Source organism: Sturnus vulgaris, chromosome Z (assembly GCF_052056855.1).
Source record: "Sturnus vulgaris isolate bStuVul1 chromosome Z, bStuVul1.hap1, whole genome shotgun sequence".
In the NCBI taxonomy this organism is placed as follows: Eukaryota; Metazoa; Chordata; class Aves; order Passeriformes; family Sturnidae; genus Sturnus; species Sturnus vulgaris.
Window position 1 is genome coordinate 69285342 of NC_142283.1, and position 10293 is coordinate 69295634.

At 38.1% G+C, this 10293-nt stretch overlaps 1 long non-coding RNA gene across 1 annotated transcript in view; it reads right to left on the reverse strand.

The window, feature by feature from the left end:
• LOC148219907 (uncharacterized) overlaps nucleotides 1–10293 on the reverse strand; it is a 105171-nt gene that overhangs the window by 38470 nt on the left and 56408 nt on the right. The window lies entirely within an intron of this gene.

Consider the following 10293-nt stretch of genomic DNA (forward strand, 5'->3'; position numbering starts at 1 on the left):
TCAAAAGTTAAAGTTTAAAAGTTAATACTTTTAAAGAGTTGTACAGCAGTAGAGAAGGGCAAATTTTTCTCTCAAAACTGTAGACTGGAAAGAAGTAGAGGAAGTAAATGGAAGCACACATTACTCCTCCTTCCTTTTTCTCTTTAATTCTGGCATGGGCTAGGGCAGCTGCAAAGTTGCCATGTAATAAAGGATCTTGCTCTTCTAACCTGACACCCAAGTAGGAAGCAGGCAGAGGTGGAAGAGATGGGCTGCTCCCGAATCAGTTCCACTGTGTGAATTTGAAATCTAGTTGGATAACACACTTCCCTCTCTCTTACTGTTTGTTATACTTCTGGACTTTTTGCTGTATATATGGAGTAGGAATCCTGTCAACTTCTGTTCCAAAGTCAACTTCTGTTCCAAAGTCTCCACTTCAGGTACATACTCCCGTTTTCAGAAGCTGGTGGTTGGGTTCTAGGCCATTTTTGCTGCACTGAAGTGGGATGTGCTTTTTTCACCTCATGGAAGAAGGCAACAGATAAACTGAAATCTTTCAATACTCTTTGAAATATGTTTTTGTGTTATATCGCATATTCATGCTTCTGTAGATATCAACCAAAACGTGCATTATTTACAGAGCAGATACACTGAGATCCTTTAGCACAAATTGCAGGTGTTCACCCCTCACCAGGAAGAGTGATGCTGTCATCATGGTCCTCCTAAGGTGCTACCTTCTGCGGAGCTAAGCTGACTAGAGCTAATCCTGATAGAAATTTGGGGTGTACCTATTAGGAGTTAGACTGAGACCAGTCACAGTGATTGCCATACAGACCACACAGCTGACAGCAGCCATGACAGGCAGCTTTCAAGAAGGATCTTTTGCCAGTCTGAGTCTGTGCTGGCCCAGCACATCTGCAGTGTATCTCCAGCGAGCACCAGGAGCAGGTGTCTGATCCTGAACACGGTTCCCAGGCTGAGAGCTGCCCTAGACCAGACATCTATCAGCTGTTTTCACAGCAGCTCAATCCAAGTTTACGCAGCTGTGCTCTATCAAAGCTGACCTTGAATGAATCTTCCTAGGGTGAAAAAAATCACTATTTCTCTATAAAGGCTACATTCATTTTCCCAGACAACAGGAAAAGGGTTTTTGAACAACATAGAAAAAAACCCCAAAACATGGTGATATAAAAAAATTGTTTCAAAACCTCTCTTTCTCCTGGTGCTCTTTGTTAAGAATAATACAGATAGCCTGTGACACGTGAGCAGCACAGAAACTGACATGGAAGATGTTTTCTAGCTCCAAACAGGATGCTCTGAACAGTATAACCTCTTGGGATTTAAGTAACAAGTAGCTGGATAACTTCTAACAGCAAGTGCTGTCTTGTATTCATATTGTTTGAATGTATTGTGAAATTTCTGGGCATAGAGATGCTTAGAAAGAGGAGGTAAAAATATGGGATAGATGAAGACAGGGTATTACAGCACACAGTTGCCACCTCTTTTGGAGCAGTACACAGTGAGGTGTGCATGGGCACTGGGGGAAGATGCAGCACAGGATTAACAGGTTCAAAAAGGGGGCTAATAAGATCAGTTTAAGATGAAGTTTGTATCAGCAAAGTCACAGAGCCATTCCTACAGTGGCCCTTCCAACAACCACTGGAAACATTAGTGTGCACTATCACTAGTTGTCAGACCACATACTTAGAAGACATTCCTTAGGCAGCTTCATCAGTAGACTCTAAGCTAGCTTGCTATGAGTTTTCCAGTTCTGCTTATCAAGTTTCTCCAAATTATGGAGAAACTCCATCCTTGTAGAAGATGAACATGCTTAAAAACATTTGTCCTGTCACTAAAACATGTGTTCTGTGTAGGATACTCTTGCAGCAAGCTTTCATCATTTCCTGTGCTCTGATTCACTACCCTGTTGGCTTTGTGAGATCTTGAGAACAGGGACTTTTGATATTGGTACTTGGCTCAGATGGCCTGATGTAAGATGATGGCTCAGTGTAAGTCAGTGAAAGTCAAGTTCTTATTTATAATTTTTTTTATATTTACTTAAATGGGGAATTTTAAATTTTTACATTATGAGTTTTTCCCCTTTGAAAAGAGATTTTAAAAAAAAAAGTTATTTAAAATCTGAATTTGCACATTTTCTATCTCATAACCAAGACTGAACAGTTGGTACCTTCCAGATTTGGGGAGTCTCAAAGCTGAAGTGGAACAGCCCTCCATGAAGTCTTGAAAGTCCTGTGAAAGGGCAGTGCAACGCAAGAAAAATTAATGGCTGCTGTATTTACAAGGGTCCACACACAGCAACCTCAGCAGGGGAGCACATTTCACCCTTGAGATCAACCCTGTTGTGAAAGAAAGCAGTTTCCAGAAACTCATAGCTGACAAGACCTTAAGTCCAGGCTTGTACAGTCACAGACAACAATGTAAAACAGTTCTTTAGTCCAGAAGGGTCCCCACAAACCACAAAATACTTCCCAACACCCTGCAACAAGCCTACAACCTATGGTGCAAAACACCAAAAACCACAAAGACTCCAGTGTGGCACAGGAAGAGGGAAGGAAAGCTCCAGCTCACCACCACCACCTTTGGCCTTGACAAAAGCAAAGCCCCAGGGAGAGGAATACTTTTTGAATTTGCCTTTGGTAAGGTCTTTTTGATCTGACAATTATTAGTAAAAAAAATTCCAATTGTGCTGTAAAATGTGCCCAAAATATTATATTTAATTTGGGAGAGAAAGCTACATAGTCATGCGTCCCTAAAACTATTTACCTTCTCACTCTGTTTTGTTAACTGCTGCTCTCTTTCTTCCCAGAGAGGCTGTGTGTTAGTGAACATTAAATAGCCAACAACTTATACTGAAGTGTCTTTCCCTGTAAGCAGAAACTGAAAACAGCATTCCTAAGCCTTTGCCAAATGCATCTGTGAAAAACAATCAGAAAAATGTGTTCAAGACACAAACCTGTGATTTTCTTTTTTCTATTTTAAAGCTCTCAGATTTGGAGTGAAGCCCAATCTGGATTTTGCCTTCTCAAAATATCCTGTGAGCATCCAGTTGGGTTGGTGGTTGGTTTGTTTCTGTGCTTTCTACACTATAAGTTATATTCAGGGTCATATGTAACCTAACACATATTTTTACTGCACTTTCAAAAGAAAGGCCACAACAACAGCAACAAAAGTTTCATTCCAGAGAGATGCAGAGCCAGCTTGGACTTGGCAGGCAAATGTTGCTTTAAACATGGCTTGACAGACCTCCCAAAACATAATGAATATGGCATCAGAATATGCTGAAATGGGAATTTTGGTTTGTTGCAAATTTAGAGTGTATTATTTTCCCTTCATTGCAGTTTTGCTGTCTAGTACATAGACTATTTTCTTCAAAAACTCAGAATCCTGCTGTTCTCAGTAGGAGTTGGATATTATGGCAGTGCTGTTGGAAGTCTTACTTAGAATGACTGAAATGTTTTTGCAGGGTGTCAACTTCCAAGTCATCATTAATGTTTATAGTCTCAATAGCAGTTTGCATTGCTATAGTAACTCTTAAAGAAACATTCCTAAAAGAAAATTAAAAGAAAAAGAAGCCAAATTTTTACCAAATACTCATAAATAGGTACTGTTCCTGGGATATTTCAATAATTTATTTTTTAAACAAATGGGACCTAAAGAAAAAGAGGGCATCTGGTATTAGCAAATCTTTTTTATATACTGCCAAGTAATGGGATGCAACAGAATTTGGATAGATGCCCTCTCTAAAAAATAACCTCTGTTGCTCTGATTGAAGTAAGAATGGGAAAGAGGTTAAGGAAAGTGAGGCTTCTTGTCAGCAATTTTTCCTGTGTATGGAATTCTGTAGCTATTACTACCAGAATTTTTCTATTTACCTCTAGGCCAATTTATAGAAAACAAAGATGTATTTGGAGTAATAGGTGCCATGCACTGTAGAGAGATCAATGATATGGTAGTTTATGCCCTAGAATAATTCCTCAGTTTGAACTAGAGTACATGCAGCAATCATTTTCCCAAGAAAAAGCAAATTGTGCTTAACTCCATACATTTTTATAGTTGGATTTATGTAAATGAATTTGTTCTATATTTCTCTAATATTTTACACTATCAAAATCCAAATTTCCTTCATAGAGCTGTAACCTAGTAAGCTGTATTTATTAGGAAAATCCTGAATCCATTTTGCAAACCATCTGTTTTCCAGTAATGACAGTGTGTTCTTATCTTCCCGACTGCTTGGAATGCAACAGTTGAGGAGAGATAACAAGATTTGAATGTTCTCAGGTTTTTCAAATCATAATCATCTTATGGCATTGCAAATTTTTCTCAAAATTTTTATGTCAGTTATGAAAAAAGGAAACACAAAATCTAATTTGACTTGCAAAAATATCAAACTCTGAAAAAACAGCAAGAGAAAGATTTTTGGAAGAAAAAATTTGCAAACAGGAAGTTTACAGGAATGAGTGAAGTCCAAGAAGTAAGAGTCATATCCTAATGCTGATCTTACAAGTACCCTAAAAACTTTATTTAGTTTGAAATTACTAAATGGCTTTGCCCTAACTTCCCTGCTAGTCTGAGTAAAACAAAGACAAATTGATGTGGTCAGAGCCACAAACGAAGTATCAAAACTCCAAGACGACAGTTGTCTAAGATAAAAACATTTCAGATTAAACAGGAATCACAGTCTGTTAAAGATCACTACCCCAAAAATAAGTCATAAAAGACCAGTTCAGGCTTTCAAGAGCTAAAATAATTTTTTTTCTCTCGGAGGCGAAACACTAAAATCTGAGCCTCCATTCTCTTGTTTGCATAATGATCCTTTGTGTCCCTTTCTGTTAACTAAAATCAAATAACCCTGGGTGAAATATAAACAATTTTAGATGGCAGTAAGGATGAGTCAACCTGAACAAAATATTATTAGCCAAACTTTACAAATTTAGGATAAATTAAATGACCCATAGAATGGAAGGGATAGATCAGTCTAGATGGTCCCCAAATGTGTCTCTCTCATTGAATTGGATATGTGTCAGCTCACAAACACTGGTAAAAGGTTCACATTTCATGAGCTGATGCCAGGGACTGACAAACTAAAAAAGAACAAAAAAGGAAGAGGCTGCAGTTTCACTGTATTCCTCATGATGTGTTATTTACAAGGTAGAAAAGGAAGATCCTAAAATAGGGTCCACAATTAGACAGTAAGGCTACTAAGAAGAAGCTATTCTAAAAAATTATGATCAAGGAGAACTGGAGAATCCTATCTTAAAATGTAGTTCAGAGATTTAGAGAAATAAGAATCAGGCAACAAGCAAAGGTAATATGTACTGCCTTATGTGAAAAGTGCAAGGAGAGCTCTAAGGAATGCTGAGAAACAGATAAAGTGAGAAGAAAGAAAAGGGCCCAAGGAGGATTGATTCTTCTCCATAGACAACATATCACATGACCAACATCTAAATACCATAAATATTCTGTTAATTTTATAGAAGTCATCACTTCTGTTACCTTGAGGATGTTAAATGGGATTAAAAGTATAGAAAAACAAAATTTAGCCTGGGTACTGTTAGCAAACAAGTGAAAGCCTTTGCTCAAGCAGGTAAATTTTAGTACTTTTATAGGAGATCATGAGCTCTAATTCTATTTTGAATGTGAACTTACTCTGTAGCATAAACTACACCTCTGAACTCCGCTCTATTTAACCTAAGTTAATAAAAGCAATTTACTTGCAAAGGGTTTTGTGAATACATAATAGAAATGTTATGTTCTATTTTGCGAGGTTCACAAAAAATGTATTTCACTATGTTACATGTTTCTGACTTAGAGAACAAGGTACATGGACCAAGAGAAGATGAGCAGTTAAAGAAACTGTTTAAATCAATATCTGTGCAAAGGTCTGGACTGCATCTTTTCATCCAAAAATGTTTTTGAAAGTATTTACTCTCGAAAGGTACCTTTTGAGTATTCTAACAGAAATATACCAGGGCTGGCTTCTCAGAGCAGTGTGCTGCTCGAGGATGCACTGACTGAATCAGGGTGAAAAAACCTACATATTAAACACCATTTGAGGAAGATTTCTGAAAGTACATGGGCACAGAAAGGCTGTAACCAAAGTAGCTTCTGTATAAACATTTGAAGAAAAAAAACATGTGTGTTTCTTCTTTTGGATGACTGATCCCAGCAGTGCTGTTTCCCGGCCTTGACTATTTATGAGCTAAATACAAAAATAATGTCACAGTCTCATGTAGATTAAGCTGACACCTTTCAGGCATTGGTTTGTACTTGTCTGGGTTTCTCAGTTACTTACTCATTTACTTGGACAAATTCAAGTTTAAATTCAAAGACAAGGCTTAGTTCCTGGAATTTCAGATAAATTTAGTTAGTCTCAGATTCCCTTCTGCTCAATCTATGTACTTCATAGCTACAGAGACAATCTTCGAAAATGCAACAGAAGCCATATTGGGAAGGATGTCTACACTCAATTATGTTATATTAAATAAGACCCTGTGGATTTTAATACATTTTCTAGATTTGCTCAGATCTAAATTGTGTATAATGCCTAATTTATGCAACTGTGCTTTACGAATCACAAGGGTTGAGCTTTTACACTGACACATATAGACAGGGAATCATGCAGCACATCAAAGAGAGGTTTCAATTAACTGAAAAGAGGAAGACTGAGTTTGTAAGAGTGGTTTGTAAAACTATATAGACAATTAAATATCAAGGCATTTTAACCAGAATTTAAAAATACAGCTAAGAAAGTCAACTGCCAAACTCCATTTAATAGGTTAGGAATAATGAACCAGACCCTAGAAGAATCTCACATGTTTGGATGCTAAATATTATGAAGCCCAAAAGTCAAGCACCAGCTGTGGACTCAAAAAACCGAGCCAGAATATGTAATACACAAAAACAGAAGGAGCTGTAGCCAGCCAATGGGAAACACTGCCAAGAAGAATGGTCTGAAATTCTCCCTCTCTTCTGGACATAACACCTCTCTAGGGAAGAAGCACACTGTGGCCAAGATCCCTTCCTGAATGCAGGAATGTACGTGCACATGTGCTGTCAACCAGGCCACAGATTCTGGCCATGTTTTGTCAAGAGAGAAAGAAGTCACCTCCCACTATTTACAGAGCAGCCTCACAGTCAGAGAACATGGCTTAGGTATTGCCCTTTCTTGATCTTGATGGGTGCCAAACAAAATACTGTGTTTATTTATCTAACCTGGGTCGGGGTAATGCACTCTTTCAAATGAGATAATATTGCCTACCAATGTATTTTTTGTTGGACAAATTCATGGCCCTGAGAAAAAACATGGCTGTAGATGAGAGGATATAGAAAAAAATGCTGAACAACTCAATGTGTCTCTTGTTTTGGAAGAGCTGGAGGGCTGCAGTACGGGTAAGGCACGTGCTTCTTGTCCTAAAATTCACCATCTGCTCCTCAAGTATTCCTGCCTGAAGCAAATCAGACAGTAACCTAGTGCTGGAAATTATCCACTCTCAGCCACACATTAGTAATCATCAGCTGAGTGAGCTGTAGCTTCACCTGTTAGCAAATACCACTGAAAGCAATCTAAAATAATTGGGTTTACCTCAGTGGTTAAGGCACAGACTGAGAGTAGTTTTACCTCCTTTGAGTCTCAACAGTTCTTACACTTCTACAACTCAATCACTTCTGAATTGCTGAACATGTTACCTCCTTAAATCATTGTGGTAGTCTGAGTTTGAAACACCCAGATTTGGGCCTCAAGAAGCGAGCCTTCAATTAAATAATTATTCAAGTCTATCCTTGATTCCAGAATAAAATATTTTGAGGACAAGTTTGAGGTCTTTTGATGAACCAGCATTTGGATATTGAGGTTATCAATGTGCATTTCCTGGAGAAATGCCTGGAGCTGTACTAAAATGAACTATAGATTGTAATTTCAGATTTTAAAACAGCGAGGATGCTTTTTGCTTTGGATATTCTGTGGACTTTATCTTTAACTGACTTTATAAAAAGAAGTGGTCAGCAAGTCCAAGTCACATGAGAAACTTGGCTGAGAAGTCCAAAGGCTGAAGTACAAATTCTTCCTTCATGTTTCCTTTGTCATACTTCGCCTTTTCCAGTTGTCAGCAGTGAAGCTTCACTGAAAATGTACTTTCTAGGGCAGTTTTCCATTAATTTTTTCCCCACATATTCCAAAGTGAGAATACTCTGGGGATAAAATGAACATCTGAACAACTGCTTCATTCCTGTCAGCCTTTTTTTAGTGGTAAGACACAAGTTTGCAAGTTCTCTTACATCCAGTCATTTATTGTGTGTCTGCAGCAGTGCAGGAAAGTATAGGAGCAGACAGTTTACCTTATGGCAAATTCCTAGGAAGTATTTAAAGTTCAAATGAAATTCCAGCATTCAAAGTGGGAGGTTTAAGGAAAAAAAGTCCCAGGTCTGTCAGTGAGAAGTTTAATTATGGACAAGATGACACACACATAATAAAGCACACAAAGGCAAAAACATCTCTGTGGAAGCACATTCCAATAAAATCTTAAAAGATTACTTTAATAATAAACCATGCATTCCTGAGCAAGCCATCGCAAGATTAGCTACCAGATTGCTTTGCTGCAAGCAGATTTTTCAAAAACTGTTATTGATACCACTTTCGAGGCATTCATGAAAGCTGATGTCTTCCAAAGGTCTCTGCACTTCCATGGGGTTTTTCGTGCTGCTACCACAGTTTCCACCCAGACTGGAATCCTGGTGATCTTAATGACAGGCTGTGGTTTGGGTAGAGTTAACATCCGGAAAGCTATAGAAAAACTCACTGAGGTGAAGGGTTCCAGCTGCAACTTCAAGATAATTTTAGACCTGCTGAAAAATGGCTTGTGTTTGGGAAGTGCTGAGGCTGATACTGTTCTGTACAAAAAGCAGTTAACTTACACAAAAAATCCTTATGTGCAGGCTGAGCCTATGCCAGCTGTAGTAAAATCAGATACAAAAAATATAAGAAAAAAGGAATCATCTTGGGAAACAGCACTCCCTCTCTGCTATAGCATTTAAATGGTCACTCCTGAAATCATAGCAGCCATTGTGCATTTGATTCTGGTTTTGCTGTAGATAAATATAAATAATTTTTCATAAAGTGTAAAACATGTCCTCATGCAGTGCAGTATAGACGTAATAATTTAATTCCTGTGAGGCTTTCTGCCTGGATTCTTCCTGCATTCAGAAGACAAGGCATCCTATTACATATGTTTAATGTAACAGTTCTGAATTTTAGCATTTAGCACAATAATGTGGGACATCAGGGGAGATGTTCTTAGCCAATTTACAAAAAAAAAAGTATTCCTTGAAGTCTTGAATTTTTTTTTTATTATTTTCTAAGAAAACTGTAATTTTTCAAGTTAGTTATTAACCACTTTTCAGTTTAAAAAATAAAGCTTTCCTGCGAGGCTGTTAGTGATATTCCAAGTTCTGGTGCACATGGCACCTCTTGCCATTTCTGTAGTAGATGTAATTTCTTTGCATCTCAAAAGAGCTCTTAAACTGCTCACTTTTAGCAAATGAAAAGCATTTTCCTTTCTTCCAAATTCAACAACAAATAGTACAAATCATATCTGTAATCATTAGTGTGACTAGTCAATGTACTTTTGATGAAATGTGCCTGGAGTTTGTTTGGGCAAAACACAGATGATAATCCTGCTTATGCCAGCTCCAAGCTGGTCTGTTTCATAGAAGTTGCTTTGTTACTGCACCATGTATAAAGTAGGCACAATGTCAACTTTCATGTCAGGCAGCCTGTGTGACTCTCATAAAGGACGCTGAGCTAAGTACTACTCTCTAAAATACATACTGCCCCAGGACCAAGAACCTCCAGTTCTGCTGGTGGGCGTTTAGCACGAGTTGTTCAAAACAATGTGCAGTGCAGAGCCAGCCGTATAAAACCAACATTGTTAAACATGAATATAACTGTGTCCCGAGGAATTCAGATCTAATCCTGCAAATACCGACGTCTGTGTAGCCAGCAACCTGTTAACGGTAGCCAAAGCCTCCTTTACTTCTGCGGCATGCACTTCCTTCTCCGAACACTAGGCTAGGGTATAAAAAGACGTTTCTCGTGTCCTTTTCAGTTAAAATTAGCAATTCTCCAATGAGAGGTTGATACAGACAAGTGAGACACAACTAGCAGCTCCTAGTCACCTCAGGCACAGGGAGGAATAGTACGCTCTAGCTATTCATGAAAAAAAAAAACAAACCATGCCGTATCTAAAAAAGTGTTGTATCATTTAGTAGCTTTGGATGACGATGTTTGCCAAATGCATC